The following is a 16,762-nucleotide window of genomic DNA, read 5'->3' on the forward strand; positions in this document are numbered from 1 at the left end:
TGCCAGCTGTTGTACTGTACAAATGTACTTTTCTACATACTGTACTGTAAGATTCAAAATGGTTTTTTTTTTTGTTTTTTACGTATTATTTGTGTGAAAAGTATTATAAACCTATTACAGTACCATATAGCCAATTGTGTTAGTTGGGTACCTAGGCTAACTTTGCTGGACTTACGAACAAATTGGAATTACAAACACACTCTTGGAACAAAACTGGTTCGTATGTAGGGGACTTACTGTATTGGGAAAGACCCCACTTTTCTTTAGCTTAATATCTTATTACATTCCTTTTCCTGCTGCACACGTAAGTTGTATGATCTGGTTGTTGAAAATGCTTATGAAAATACTATTTGGATAAGTTGCTTAAGATATTTTTACACTAGTGTAATGAAAATTAATGTTTGGACATGTTTACCAGGTAATAAACATTACTAAGACATTTTATAAAGCAATATCCCAAAGGATATTCAAGTGTTGATTTCAAGTATTGGCATTAAGCAATACATTACATGGTTCATTTTCAACTGCAGTAAAATTTGTTTCTTTTTTAAATATAATTCTTTCTTATAATTATTTTTTTCTTCCACATAATGTGACCCAGATTATATACTTAATTTACATTTTTCCCCTTTTACACTAAAGGATATATACATCAGTATGTTTTGAGACTTTTGAGACATGAAAATGCATGTAAGGCAATGACAGGTACAAAGCAGGTGCTCAGTAAACATGAAATGAAGAGAGTTCCTTTAGGTCTGTAACTGGAGCGGCAAAACAGTGTACTGAATCTCTAATGTGAGAGCTTGGTATGGTCAGGTGCTTGAAAATCAAGTGTTAACAGTCACACAGTGAAGTAAATGAAAATACAATGATGAATAAGAAAGGGAGTCTCTCAGATTCCAACTATAGTTTGTGGCAAGGGGACCATCTCCATTGGCAAATGCCTAGAGGCTATTCTGCCCTTTCCCAGTGATGTATTCATGTAGAGCCAGAGGATCTTGCAGGAAAGCGAGATTTGTGCTACTTTTACCACGGCAACTGACACCCAATATCCTCCACTTAGAATTTGTTCTCATCCCAAAATAAGTATATTTCCTTTAATAAGTGATTTTAACTTTGATATCTTTTATGTCATATTTTGAGTAAGAGTCACTGTTATTGATGCTTTCCATGTGATAACTGATGGAATCGTCAACTCTCTGAGATAAGTACTGATGTTATTCTTATTTCACAGATGAAGGAGGTTAGGACAAAGGCAAACTTGAAAGCTCATTTAATCCCATTCCAGCAAGTGGCTGAATCAGGATTTGAGTCCATGTTGCCTGGTTATAAAGACAAGTCTCTTAACCATAATGCTACACTGAAAAGGCAAATTATTTCTATCCTTCAACTATTCAACATCCATATTTAATTTTGTGAGTATCTCTTGACTTTTTTAATGGGTTATCTTTGTATATAATTGTGGTTATGGTGACTTTCTGTTAGGTCTGTACTTTTATTTCATAGGCTAATATTACCAATGAGTGAATGGTTAAATAAGATGTAGATACACTGATACCCATGTAATCCTACAAGGAAGCTTATCCAAGATGAAGTTGGATTTACTGAGGCAAGAATGGTTCACTACTATAATGGATATAGAAGACCCATTTCCCTTGAGTCAGGAAAAATAGAGAGATACTAACTGTGGAAATAATTACACAGTATTGTGGCTAGCTGAGGAGTAGAACAAAACCATGAAGAAGCGATCAAACATTTTAGGACAGAGAGTTATTATTGATTACAGATCATATAAATTAATGGAGGGCTTGCTAAGAGAAATTGAATTAGAAATAATGTAATAATTATTGAAACAGACTTAAAATACATATGTAAATTTATACTTTTTTTTATTGGAGTATAGCTGCTTTACAATATTGTGTTAATTGAAACTACAGCAAAGTGAATCAGCTATACATATACATATATCCCCTCTTTTTTGGATTTCCTTCTCATTTAGGTCACCACAGAACTTTTGAGTACAGTTCCCTGTGCTGTATACAGTAAGATCTCATTAGTTATCTGTTTTATACATAGTGTCAGTAGTGTATATATGTCAATCCCAATCTCCCAATTCATCCCACCACCCCCACCACCCCCACACACACATATTTCTTCTACATTTTCTTTTTTGAGCACTCATACTGTGGTGGGAACTCTAGGAGCTCTAGGACCCAGAGGCCATAACTCAACCAGAGAGAAGTGTAGCTTGGTCCAGTTGTTATCTATATGTGCCTGTTTACTCTAACTCCTCTTTCAAGTTTCCTGCCTACCTCTGTTACTACAAAGCCCTTGTAACGCTAAAACGGCCCAGAGGCCATGAAAGAAAAGTATCCAATCAAATCACATGCTAACTTCCTTGTTACCTTATTTGGGGGACAAAGAAAGCCTAATGTATAGGAGCTTAACAAAAGGTATAAAAGACAATGCCCAGCTGTGTTCAGGGCTCAGCCTTTCAATACGAATCTGCTGAGCCTGTGCCAGCACAAATAAATGCTGCTTCCTGCATATAGCCTCGGTGTCTTGCTTCACTCTGTAAAATCCCACAACAATACATGGTATTGTATTTTTAATTTCAGTTTCCATATATAAATTGCTAGTATATAGAAGTGCAGTAGATTGTTGTATGTTGTTCTTATGTATTGACACCTTGCAAATTTTACTTTTCTAGAAATTTATGTAGATCACCTTGATTTTCTACATATACTATTTGTTTGTTTTCCTATTGATGTTGTAACAAGTTACCAGAAATAGAGTGGCTTAAACCAACAACATGTATTCTTTTTACAGTTCTGGAGGCTGGAAGTGTGAAATGGATCGAAAGCCCTGTGCTCCTTCTGGATACTGAGGTCAGAATTCACTCCTCCAGGTTCCAGAGGCCTCTTAGATCCTTTGCCTCATGGTCCTCTTCCTCCATCTTCAAAGGCAGCAAGGCAGCCTCTTAAAATTGCTTTATCTCTGTCCCTCCACTTCCATCACATCACCAACTTCTACATGAGTCTAATTCCACCTGTATCCTGCTTATAAAATAAAGACCCTTGGGATTATAACACATTTACCAGATTATCCCAGGAGAATCTCCCATGTCATGATCTTGAGTAGATCATACCTGCAAACTTCCTTTAGACATTTAAAGTTAGCACTCAATATGTTATAGGTATGAGGACATGGATGTTTTAAGGTTGCATTATCCAGCTTACTACAACCATAATGTCTTCTGTAAGTGGGGACCCTATTTTATCTTCTTTTTCTCTATTTTATTTACTCTTCCCTTATTTCACTGGCTACACCTTCTAATACAATGTCAGTAGCAGTAGTGAGAGCGGATATTTTTGCCTGGTTCCTAACCTCTGGGGAAAAGCATTCAGTTTGTCACCATCAAGTTTGACATTTACTCTATGTTGTTTTTTTTAATAATTTTTATTTATTTTATTTTTGGCATTGGATCTCTGTTGCTGCACACAGGCTTTCTCTAGTTGTGAATAGTGGGGACTACTCTTTGTTGCAGTGTGCAGGCTTAGTGCGGTGGCTTCTCTTGTTGCTGGGATTCTGGCACATGGGCTCTAGAGCACAGGCTCAGTAGTTGTGGTGCACGGGCTTAGTTACTCCATGGCATGTGGGATCTTCCCAGACCAGGTATCAAACCCGTGTTGCCTGCACTGGCAGGCGGATTCTTAACCACTGTGCCACCAGGGTAGTCCCTACTGTGTTTTTTGTAGGTGTTCTTTATTGAGTTGAGGGAAGTTCCCTCTCTTTCTAGTTTTCTGAAGTTTATACAATAATAAATGGGTGTTGAATTTTATAAAAGAAAGGCTTTTTCTGCATCCATTGATAGAGCCCCTGAATTTTCTTCTCCATCCTGTTAACAGTGTGGATGACTTTGATTGAAAGTTGAAGCCAGTCTCCTCTCCCTCAAATAAACACTATTTGGTCATGGTGTACAGTTCTTTCTGTGTATTGTTGATTTCTATTGCTAACATCTTGTTAGGAACTTTTACATCTATATGTGGGATTTTGTCTTTTTTTTTTTTTTTTTTTAATTTCTAATGCCTTTGTCTAATTTTTTAGCATCATGGTGATACTGGCCTCATAAATTGAGTTGGGAAGTATTCCCTCCACTTCTATTTCCTGAAATAAAATGCATATAATTGCTCCTTATTCTTCCTTATACGTTTGATAGGATTGTCTAGTGTCACTGTTGATTTTGTTAACATTTGTTAAGTGTTGGGTGTTGAGCCTCTGCTCAATAAAAGACTGCAAAGGAAAGCAAAATGCAGATGTTTATTATAGGTCCTGAGGAGCTTCAAGGCACACCTCCTAGGGCACGTGCCTTTATTAGGGTCCGTGGATGGAGTGATTTTGGGTTCCGGGGCTAAGGTCAGATAGGTCAGTTCAAACCCAAAAGAGCAGGGTTTTGGTAAACTTCAGGGGTGGGGGGGGTCTTATCTAAAGGGAAACGGGGAAGGCCCTGGGTGACAGGGGACAATGCTTCTCACAAGGGCAGCTGGGGAGTCAGATCAGGAACTTACATTCACTGTGGTGCTGTGGGCTGTTATCTAGAACACGCGCCCAAGGGAGGGGCTGGTGTCAGTTCAAGACCCCTACAGGCCACTTGGCCACACAAAATAAATGCCAAGTCAGCAGTATTACCAAGTAGTTTAGCTAAACACCCAACAGTCCCTGTCTGTGCTTGCAGATTTATCTTTTGGGGGAGGGGGGATTTTAAAATTATAAATTCACTTCGTAATTCAAAATATTTATTCAAGTGATATGCTTCTCATTGGTGATTTGTGGTGGGTTGTGTTTAAAAGAATATTTCATCTTGGTGTGTGTGTGTGTGTGTGTGTGTGTGTGTGTAGCATTTGTAATAGTCCCTTACTATCCTTTCGATGTCTATAAATTCTGTAGTTTTGTTTTAAGCTTTTTTTGATGTGGACCATTTTTTAGAGTAATTAATTAATTAATTTGGCTGCGTCAAGTCTTAGTTGTGGCAGACGAGATATTTTGTTGCAGTGCACGGGCTCTTCATGGTGGCACGCAGGCTTCTCTCTAGTTGTGGCACATGGGTTTTCTCTCTCTGGTTGTGGTGCATGGGCTCCAGAGCGCGTGGGCTCTGTAGTTTGCGGCACACAGCTCTCTAGTTGATATGCGTGGGCTCAGTAGTTGTGGTGCAAGGGCTTATTAGTTGCTCTGCAACATGTGGGATCTTCCCAGACCAGGGATCAAACCCATGTCCCCTGTATTGGCAGGTGGATTCTTTACCACTGTGCTACCAGGGAAGTCCCTCTGTTTCCTATATGCTCACACTATTACCACCTTCTCTCTGAACACTTTACTTCTCATACTTTTGGTCACCAAATGTGGAAGTTTTCCCCCACAACAAGCAATTCTCTGTAACACCAACTGGTTGTTCTTCACTTAAACTCAGTTCTGACACTATCTGGAGAGAGTATCACATCCCACAGATTAGGGCTCAGCCCACAACAGTGCCCCACCCCCCTTCCCCAGCCCCCACCCTACACACTTCAGACTCCAGTCACAGGTCCAGGTCATCACCTGTGCTTCTGACTAACTAGCTGTAGATGGGGATTTCCAACAAGCCCCTCCTTGGGATCAGTTAACTTGGTAGAGCAGCTCACAAAACTCAGGGAAACACATTCACCAGTTTGCTAAAGGATATGATAAAGGATAAAGCTGAAGAGACACATAGGGTGAGATCTGGGTGGTACCCCAGCACAGGTGCTTCTGTCTTCATGGTGTTGGGATGCATCACATGTGGATGTGTTCGCAAGTCTGCAGCTCTCTGAACCTCGTACTGTCAAGATTTTATGAGGCTTCCTCATGTAGGCATAATCAGTTTTTAGGGGTAGGGCTGAAAATTCCAAGCTTCTAATCATGGCTTGGTCTTTCTGGTGACCAAGTTCCCCATGTAGGATGGGGCCACCCAGAGTCACCTCAATAGAACAAAAGATGCTCCTGTTGCTCTTATTGCTTAGAGAATTACAAGGGTTTTAGGAGCTCTGTGCCAGGAACCAGGGCCAGAGATCAATATATATATTTTCTATTATCTCACAGATCTATAAATGTCCATCTCATTGATTAATGGTATTGTTGGAATCTGCCAGGAACTTACTCTACTCTTATTGAGAGAGGAAGCATGGAAATCTCTGACCATAAGTGTGGGTTTATTTATTTCTCCTTGCAGTCTTGTCAGTTTTTCCCAAGGGTTTTGAAGTTGCTGCTGGGTGCATGGTTCTTACGATTGCCATGTCATTCTCTAATGAACTTAATCCCTTTATGGTTATGTAGTAGATTTCATTGTCTCTGCTCTCATTGTTTGCTCCTTAATCTACTTTGATCTTACAGTAGCCACTCAATTTTGAAAAGTGTCGATATGGTTTATCTTTTTTCTATGCTTTTATTTTGTGTCCTTTAATTTTCAGTGTGCATTTCTTACAGGAAACATAATGTCTCTTTTAAGACCTAGTTGACAATGTCTGCCTTTCAGCTGGGGTCGTCATGCCTTTTCATCTTAAAGATTATCATATAATTAGATTTAAATTATTATCATGCTGTTGGTTTTATATTGTTAGCTTTGTATTTTACACTATTTCCCCTCTTTTTCTGTCTTCTTTAAAATAGCTGAATTTTTTATGGATTTGTTTAAACTTTTTGGTTCATCACTGTTAGCCATAACTATATTTAAGTGTTTGCTCTAGGGGTTTTGCTATACAATTTATCACAGTCTATGTTCAAGGACCACACTACTTCCTATAGAGCAGGGGTCCCCTACCCCCAGCCCCCCAGGCCGCAGACTGGTACCCGTCCACAACCCGTTATGAACTGGTTGCACAGCAGGAGGTGAGCGGCAGGGGAGCAAGCGAACCTTCATCTGCCCCTCCCCATTGCTTGCATTAGCGCCTAAACTGCCACCCCCCACTCCCCTGGGTCCGTGGAAAAATCATCTTCCATGAAAGCAGTCCCTGGTGCCAAAAAGGTTGGGGGCCCACTGCTGTAGAGCATCTGGCCCTTACACATGTGTATGTCCGTTTTTCCGGTTCTGCTCTTTGTGTGACTATTATCATAGATTTTACTTCGACATATGCTATAAATCCAAACTCGATGGTTGTTTTTTAAACAATTATATTTTAAAGAAATTTAAAAAGAAGAAAGGTATGATTTATTTATCTATATAAGTAGTTACTACCTCTGGTGCCCTTCATTCCTTTCTGTAGGTCATGAGTCTGCAACCTACAGGACAGGAGCCAAATGTAACCTACCATCTGTTTTTAAATGTTGTATCCATATAATTGGAATACAGGCACACTCATGTTTAGTACTATGGGTCTAATAAGGGCAGAGTAGAATAGTTGTGACAGAATCAGTATGGCCTACAGAGAATAAAATATTTACTATCTGCCCCATTGCAGAAAAGTTTGCTGACTTCTTGTGGAGCATTTTGATTTCGTATCTCAATTGCTATAAAATTTGGGACATAAAGCATACTGAAAAGTCAATCTGGTACTCAGGGATTAGGCAGTAGTGACACAGGAATTGCTCTTTTTTAAAAAAATTTATTTCATTTTGAAATATAGTTAATTTACAATGTTAATTTCTGCTGTACAGCAAAGTGACTGTTATACATATATATTTCTTTTTCATATTCTTTTCCATTATGATTTATCACAGGATATTGAATATAGTTCCCTGCGCTATACAGTAAGACCTTGTTTATCCATCCTATATATAATAGTTTACATCTACTAACCCCAAACTCCCAATCCATCCATCCCCCCTCCCCCCACCCTGGCAACTACAAGTCTGTCTCTGTCTGTGAAGTCTGTTTCATAGATAAGTTCACTTGTGTCATATTTTATTTTTTTATTTTAATTTTTTTAAGTAATTTATTTATTGGCTGTGTCGGGTCTTTTTGCCGTGCGCTGGCTTTCTTTCAGTTGCAGTGAGTGGGGGCTACTCTTCTTTGTGGTGCATGGGCTCCTCATTGCTGTGGCTTCTCTTGTTGCAGAGCACGGGCTCTAGGCGCGTGGGCTTCAGTAAATGCCAGCACATGGGCTCAATAGTTGTGGTGCACAGGCTTAGCTGCTCCACGGCATGTGGGATCTTCCTGGAGCAGGGATCAAACCCAGGTCCCCTGCATTGTGTTCTTAACCACTGCACCACCTAGGAAGCCCTGTGTCATATTTTAGATTCCACATATAAGTGATATCATGTGGTATTTGTTGTTCTGACTTACTTCACTTAGTATGATGATCTCTAGGTCCATCCATGTTGCTGTGACACTGGGAGTAATAGGCAGTCAGTAGGTCTTGTACTCATTAGAGGGAAATATAAGTGATATGAGATTATGTTGCTATCTGATTCAAAAGGATAGTGTCTTATACATTAAAATATTTTGGTGACATTGACACTGAAGGTACAACTGAGGCTTAAAAGCCCCAACTCATTTTACTTGTCATGCATTCATGAGTGGAACTAGCAACATAACCCTACACAGCTACAGGGGTTGATACAGGAAGTGTGTATATAAATAGTCCTGGGATAAAATCTCTCAGCCAATTTTGACAAATGATATTAACTATCTTTCCATGAATTCATTATCCCACCCCATCCCCACATCTTCTCAGCAGTACTGAGGATGCTATAAACAAACATATCTGTGTGTCCTCCAAACAGGTAATCATGATTTTGGATCCATTACTTATACCTTAAGCTCTTTAGGGAATTATATAATATTTATTTTATTTTACTTTTTATTTTCTTTGGCTGCATTGGGTCTTCATTGCTGCATGCAGTCTTTCTCTAGTTGCAGTGAGCGGGGGCTACTCTTTGTTGCTGTGTGCAGGCTTCTCAGTGCAGTGGCTTCTCTTGTTGTGGAGCGCTGGCTCTAGGTGTGCGGGCTTCAGTAGTTGCAGCATGAGAGCCATAATGAAGTGAAAGCAAGTTGATTCAAAAAGATACACATCCCGTACATAGGCAGAAAGCGGGCCTTCTCAGAAATTGAGAGTGGCCCTGGGGTGTGGGGTTGGTTAGCTTTTAGGGGCTGGGTGATCTCATATGCTAATGAGTGGGAGGAATATTCCAACTCTTTTAGGGAAGGGGAGGATTTCTGGGAATTGGGCCACCGGCCACTTATTGGCCTTTATGGTCCTCTGGGAACTGTCATGGTGCCTGTGGACATGTCGCTAATGTGTTACCCTAGAGTCTTGTAATGAGGCTCAAGGTTCACTGGAAGTTGAATCGTCTGCCATCTTGGGTCTGGTTGGTTCTAACCAGCTTTGGTCTTGTCCTGTTTTTCTCAATGGCTGTGTCCCCCTCTTCATTCTTCTAACAGCTGTGCCCTGCCCCTTTCCTTCCTGTCTCATTGTGACACTTTAGAGGATTGAGAATGTTAACCTTCTAAGAAGTTAACACAGCTGCTGCCAGAGGAAGACAAATAGATCTTTATGGTTGAGAAGGTATTTCTGCCACTGGAGAGGTCTGGTTCACACAATCCAGTTGCACAAGGCACACAGAGGGGAGGGAAGAGGCCAAAATGTTTAAGTTTTTCCTGTCTTCCCTTAAACTGAATTTTTTTCATCAGTGCTCTCCCGGGAGGCAGGCATCTTACTCCATCCTGCCTCCTCTGAGGTACGGGCAAGAGGGATCAGAAGACACAGAGAGAAATACAAAACTGAGGAGAAAAGAAGAGTGAGAGAGATCACAGGGCAGTGTCGAGGATGAGTGTCTTGCAAAGAGATGGTAAGAATGAAAAAAAAAAAGCAGATGAAGGTGAAGGGATAAAGGCAAAATAGGAGAGGAGCCCTGATCGGTGGTGACAGCAGGGTCAACAGTGGTGAGGCGTTGCCCATGGAGAGTGAAGGGAGGGGATAAAAGAGGTGAACCTTGTCCTACAGAGCAACTTTGATGCTGGGAGAGGAAAACAAGAGTGGAAAGGAGAGCAGAGGAAGAGAGAGAGCAGGGAGTTAGCATGGCCACCAGGGGGCGCCAGAGAGTGTGGAGGAAGGGAGTGTAACAGGAGGGGCATACCCAGAGGGCAGGCAGGGAGCAGAAATACAGAAAGACGCAGGACAGTCAGAAGGTCAGGCAGAAACAGCAACGAGTGGGAGCAGGTTGCAGAGTGGGGCCCGACAGGAGTGAGGGGATTGAGGGTAGAAACACAGTAGAGGGGAACAGAGACAGATGTAGAAATAAATAGGTATACAGAACGAAACGGAAGCACACAGAAGTGCAAGTAGAAACCCAGAGATTATCTTACTGTAATAGAGCCCAGCAGTGCGTAGCTGCACGCTGTTCCCCCACCCCGTTACCAGGCAACAGTTACCTGGAGACTAACGGGATGGTTAGAGTGGCCTTAGAGGTCCCATTCTATCCTCCACAGTGGGCCCCTCCCCCAAGCGACCAACTGCCAATGAGCGACAGTTAGTGGGCCCAAAGGTCCGCCGAGTGGTGGTCGTCAGGCCGAGAGTGAGGTAAGAGGCAGATCCCGGCCTTCTCCCCAGGGCCCCTCCAGCTCACCTGGCCTCAGGAGGGCGGGTGAGCTGTTGGGCCCAGGGAACAGGCTGGGGCTGTGTCCTCCAGGGCACCAGAGCCCTGGCCAAGGCTGCCCACTGGAGCCCAGGCCCTGAGGCAGCGATGACAAGTGGGGCAGGGTCTGGGGACCTGGCCCTGAGGGAGCCACCAACTGAGATCTGCCTCTTCAGCCAGGTCTATGATATGACTTACATGTGGAATAAAAAAATGGTACAAATGAACGTATTGACAGAGCAGAACTAGACTCACAGACATCGAAAACAAAACTTATGGTTCTCAAAGGTGGAAGGAAGGGGGAAGGATAAATTAGGAGTTTGGGATTTACAGATACACACCACTACATACAAAATCACTAAACAACGATGACCTCCTGTATACCACCCGGAAACTTATTCAATATCTTATAATAACCTATAATGGAAAGTAATCTGAAAAAGAATATATATATTTAGTATATATACTTTAATAAAAAAGGATAACCTACACTATTTGATCTTCTATCTTGAACTGAACCAAAAAAAAAAAAAAAAGGGTAGGAACTTACTTGTTGGTCTCTGTGTAGGAGTTTACTGTCCTGAGTCCCTCCTGAGACAGTGGGCAGCAGAGGACTGTCTGTTCCACATGGTGAGGTCTTCCCTGTGTGTGTGGTTGTGGCACAGGGAGGGGGTGTGTTGATTTTAGGCATTAAACAGCATGTACTCAACTTTCAAGACAGACGTCTAAAGACTCCTGTTGTCTAAGGAAGAAGCCCTTAAGAGGAGGAGGAGGAGATAAAAGGAGTCAGGAATCGCTTTCTCAGGTAAAGTCATTTTCTCAGTTGATTCTTCAGTCTGTCCCTCCTGAGATGCCCTTTTTTTGGACTCACTAATCTTGTCTGACTATGAAGTATCCTGCCTGACACCTGTACATTCACACTCACCCGGGGCTTTCCCTCAGGGCCTGTCATCTCCACTTAGATCCTGTCTCCCTATATGCCACATCCCAGTACCACACCATCTTGATTATGTCGTGATATGTTTTGAAACCTATAAAGGGTACCATCCATTTTTCTTCTTTGTCAAGAGTATTTTGGCTATTTGAGGTCCCTGGAAATTCCCTATGAATTTTAGCATAATTACTTCTGTTTCTGCAAAAACTGACATTGGACTTTTGATAGAGATCAGACTGAATGTATAAAACACTTTAGGTAATAGGGTTGTTTTAAGAATATTTAGTCTTTCAATCCATGGGTATAGAATGTCTGTTTGGTTCTCCTTGTATATCTTTTACCAACATTTAATAGTTTTCAGTGTACAAGTCTTTCACCTCCTTGGTGAATTTATTACTAAGTATTCTATCCTTTTGATGCTACAGAAATAGGATTGTCTTCTAATTTTCCTTGTGGAATCTTTACTGTTTTTACATATAAAAATTGTCATCTATGAAAAAAGATAACTTTACATTTTTCAACTTGGAAAACTTCAGTTTCTCTTAATTTCTCTGGTGGGTGCTTTCTGTACTTTGTTGGACAGTAGTGCAGATATTGTGTGTCCTTGCCTTCTTCCTGATCTGAGAAGGAAAGCTTCCTAGTTGAGTGTTTCTATCTTTGGGGGGGGGGGGGGGGGGGGGCGCGGCTTGCAGTGGGATCTAAGTTCCCCGACCAGGGATTGAACTTTGGCCACAGTAATAAAATCGCTGAGTCCTAACCACTGGACAACCTGGGACCCAATTCCCAGAGCTTTTATATCTTGAAAGGTAGTTGAATTTTGTGAAATGCATCTTTCCATGTGTTTTTCCCTTTATTCTGCTGGTGTATCACATTAATTGATTTTTGTATGTTGAGTCATCCTTGCCTTATAGTAATAAAATCCACTTGGTCATGATGTAAAATCATTTTCATATCTTGTTGAATTTGCTTTGGTACTATTTTGTTGAGGGTTTTGCTCCAGGATTCATTGGGTATATTGTATATACTTTTCTTTGCTTCCTGTGTCTTTCTCTGGGCTTGGTATAGAATCATGCAGGCTCCATTGAATAAGTTTGCTAGTGTTCCTTCTACAGCTCTTCAGAAGCTCTTTATCAGGATTAGAGGTAATTCTTCTGTAAATGTTTGGTAGAATTACGCAGTGAAGTGATCTGGTCTTGGCTTTTCCCTTGTTTGAGATTTCTGATTACTGCTTGAACCTCTCTAGTTATACTTCTTTTCAATTTTTTTTTATTACTTAAAGATTAGAGCTTAGTAGCTGTATGTCTCAACGAATTTACCTGTATCTTCTGATTATGTAATTTGTAAGAGTTATTGTTCATAGAACCCCTTATAGTTCTGTGACAAGTTGAAATCTCTCCTCTTTCATATGTTTTTAGCTCTCTGAATCTTTTTTCTTACTCTAGACAAGATTTTGTAAATTTAATTTTTTCAAGACACCAACTCTCAGTTTTTTGACTTTTATATCGTTTTCATTCATTATAGTACATTTATCTCTGGTCTAATCTTTTTTCTTTACCTGTTTCCTTTCGCTCAAGTTTAGTTTATTCTTCTCTACTTGAGTAGTTAAAAATCCTGATTGACTTTCCTGTTAGTTCAGCATTCACTACATTTTATAAATTTTTGTATGTTTTCATTTTCACCCAGATATTTTATAAATTCCTTTGTGATTTCTTCTTCAACTCATGGGTTATTTATGAATATGTTGTTTTACTTCCACATTTTTGGGATTTTTCTGTTATACTTCTGCTGTTTAATTTCAGCGTTTGTAGTTTGAGAAAATTCTTTATGCTCTCTGTCTTCTTAAAATTGTCAAGACTTCTTTGATGGCCTAACATGAGGTCTCTCATGGAGAATGTTTTATTTGTTCTTGAGAAGTGTGTGTTTTCTGCTGTTGTTGGGTGGAATCAGTCTACAGTGTTGTTCAAGTCCTCTTACTGATGTTCTTTTTGGTTCCACCCATCCAAAAACCTGGGGTAATAAAGTCTCATATTATTATTGTACTGCTATTTCTTTGTTTCTGTTAATGTTTCCTTCGTTTTGGGGGGGAGCTCGAGGTATATATATGTATAATTATATCTTCTTGGTGAATTGATCCTTTTAACACTATATATTGTCCTTCGTCTCTTGTATCACCTTTGTCTTTATTTTATAGTCTGACATTGTGTAGTCACCCCTGGTCTCCTTAGGATGGCATATCTTTTTTTTCTATCCTTTCACTTTTGGCCTTTGCGTGTCTGTAGATTTGTGATTGCTAACAGTTACAGATCTCTGACACCCTCTCTCTGTCTTGCTCTCTGTAGGCACACTGCACAGTGGTGAAAGGCAGGAGCCCTGGACAGCACCCTTCACTAGCCATAACGTCAGAGGGACTGCATCCAGTGTTTTGTTCTGATTGTGATGTTTGGTGACATGTTCTTGCTTAATAACAATATATTTTTTATCATGATTTTTAATTCTCCAGGAAGTTTTCAGTTTTATTATTGTGATAAGTCTTTCTTATATGTTGTTAAATTAACGTATAACTTCTAATTTTGAGTCAGTGTTTTATAAGTGGAATATATAAACTGTTTTGCATTTGTTAATACCTACCTATTCTAGTGGATAAAATTGTGTTTGTTTTTGATGGTAGGTATTGTATATGGGTAGGAGTTAAAGTTTTGTATTTTTCTCTTTGTACCATTTTTCTTTTACTAGACTACTACAGAATAATGTTGACAAACTAAGTGCAGCTAATAACTTTCTTGTTTGAAAATGCTTAAATAAATGTGGATGAAAGTGATAACAGAAAATGTTATCCAAAAATAGGAGTTGTTGTCCACTGACGTCTTTTTTTTCCCCTTTAGCCAAGCAGCTTGTGGGATCTTAGTTCCCATGAAGCCCCAGTGTATAAGGGGACAGTGGCCTTAGGTGGGGAGACCTCATCTAAGCCCAGCTTGGAAAAGTGAGTCTGAATCTAGTTCAGATGCTCTGAGTCCTCCAGAAAGTTCAGTTTAATAAAGGCTTTGGGTTAAGCTTTCAGAAGATAATATATAGAAAGAGCTGGATATTCCATTTAAACAGTTAAAAAGCAGAACTGAAAACTGTTCAGTGAGAGCAACGAAAACTTACTTTTTTGGAAGTTTATGATTGTTTTCAGCCTGTCCTCCCAATCTGCTGAGGCCGAAGGCATCTTGAGATGGGTTTGATGTCTCTGACATACCAGCTAGGAGGAAGCAGAGTGGTCGAAATATTGAGAGAAAATCAACTCGGCCAAGTTAGGTGTTTCTGTAAACAGGTGGAGGAGTACCTGCAGAGGGAGAGTGAAGGTGAACTTTCTGACCAGACAACAAACACACAGAAATGCTCGAGGCAGTAAGGCTTCGACGTCTAGGAGAGGCTGAGTTACTCAAAGGCAGATGAATGTTACCCGCCGTGTTCTCTGGGTCGTGTGTGGACCCACTGAGAAAACGGACACCTCCTTAGCATCTGCTCCCAGGAGAACACCCAGCTCGTGTGAAAGGAGCCACGTGGGGACAACGGGGGGTGGGGTGGCCACACAGAAGGTGCACACACGGAGCCAACTCACTATGTCTGTCTTTGATTATGTCCAGTCCCCTTGACCACACTGACGTCTACTGTCACTCACTTCAAACATCTCGTTGCAATTTCGTGTTCATTTCCTCAGATGTGATGACGTCTTCTCAGATCTTCCTCCAGCTCTGTCACGTGCGTAGAGAGGGCTGCCAGACATCCCTTCACTCGGCTCTGCTCTCTGGACTGCTTGTCTGTGGTTTCCCAGAGCTCGGGCACTGTAGCCAGGTCTTCCTTGTGGAACCAGCAGGAGGTCTCTAATGGGGGAAAAGAATCCTTAAACAGCCGTGTTTGGTGAGGGAGGAAATAACTGGCTTCTGCATGCTGTGGGCTCACACGACTGTCATGGCTGCTGAGGCCTCAGTGGTGCGTTGGCGACAGGTTCCCAACGGACCTGCACAGGCTGGACAGGTGAGACGAGGACCTGACAGAGAGGGAGACTGAGTACTTGCCTTCCATTCATGCTTGGTGTGTTTTCTTGCCCGTGGTTTAGATCAAGCACCCTGTCAGTGTCTTTTTTGGTTATTCTGCTCTTTTTTTTTTTTGATAGGTAAGAAGTGCATTTATTTAGAGAGACACACACTCCACAGATAGACTGTGGGCCATCTCAGAAGGCAAAAAAGGCCGGTTAGTCTGCTCTTCAAGAGTCATTCGCTAAGGGCCTTGCCTGGTGCTCCAGTGGATGACACTTGGTGCTCCCAACACAGGGGGCACGGCCAGTCAATTTAGAGAAATTCCCCCTCAAATGTACTAAAATCACATTAACTCTCATCACAGATTTCAAGCAAGATATGAGAACCCTGAACTGATCAAGCCCAGTTTGCTCAGCAGGAAAATGTCAAAAATGTGTTTATAACCAGAGAGAGTGGATCATCTTTTGAGTTTAAAGACAGTAACACAGAGCCCAGTTGTGACCCGGAAGCAAATGTTAACAGTGAGAATCCCCCTACTAACCTTGGTGGTGTTCCTCTCTGCTTTCAGTTCAACTATTTCTTCTCTTTCAAGGAGCTACTCTCTGCATACATTTAGTTCTTTAGCAACTGCTGCAAAATCCTAGAAAACAAATAATAAATAGAAAAGAGTGAGAGAGACCCTCTAAAGACTGACCCCTGTCAAGCCTCTCAGTCTTCACACAAAGGCAACTCCCACCATAGGACATGCGGGAACTCTCTGACCCTCCAGAGAAACAGTGGGTCCACCGACCAGCCCAAGACCACACGGACCACCATAACTCAGACCAGCCTCTGCCCTGACCCTGGCACGCACACGGCGGGGGAGGGAAGGGAATCCAAGCCTGCCTTCTCAAGATCCAGGGAAGTCCAAGATACTTTCCTGAACATAAATCCTAACACTAGGATGGATAAAGACATATAAATATATTTCATTTACCTGGCTGTACCAGGTCCTAGTTCCCGCACACAGGATGTTCGCTGTGGCAAGGACAGCACCAGTGGCGCCCTTTTAGTAAAGGGGCCTTCAGGGGTGCTGTTCTAAAGCACCGTCTCTGCACAAGCAGCCGTATAAGATGAAGCTGAAGCCTCCTCTTAGATTCTGAAAGAAGCTTGTCAACAGTGTCTGATAAACACTATGTTTTCCATTCATTTTTTTAATCTCTGCCTTGCCTAAAATAGGAAA

At 41.3% G+C, this 16,762-nt stretch overlaps 1 protein-coding gene and 1 pseudogene across 1 annotated transcript in view; one reads left to right on the forward strand and one right to left on the reverse strand.

The window, feature by feature from the left end:
- The window catches only part of LOC130838443 (zinc finger protein 665-like), a 73,575-nt pseudogene extending 62,892 nt beyond the window's left edge, over positions 1-10,683 (forward strand).
- The window catches only part of LOC130838429 (zinc finger protein 160-like), a 65,801-nt gene continuing 59,369 nt past the window's right edge, over positions 10,331-16,762 (reverse strand). The window contains exons 5-8 of the transcript XR_009049665.1: positions 16,082-16,180; positions 15,183-15,384; positions 14,666-14,759; positions 10,331-11,340 (exon numbers count right to left, since the gene is read on the reverse strand). The gene's annotated coding sequence lies outside the window, so the exon portion shown is untranslated. The remainder of the gene's footprint in view (positions 11,341-14,665; positions 14,760-15,182; positions 15,385-16,081; positions 16,181-16,762) is intronic.

The sequence above is a fragment of the Hippopotamus amphibius genome, chromosome 16 (assembly GCF_030028045.1).
Source record: "Hippopotamus amphibius kiboko isolate mHipAmp2 chromosome 16, mHipAmp2.hap2, whole genome shotgun sequence".
Taxonomy (NCBI): domain Eukaryota; kingdom Metazoa; phylum Chordata; class Mammalia; order Artiodactyla; family Hippopotamidae; genus Hippopotamus; species Hippopotamus amphibius.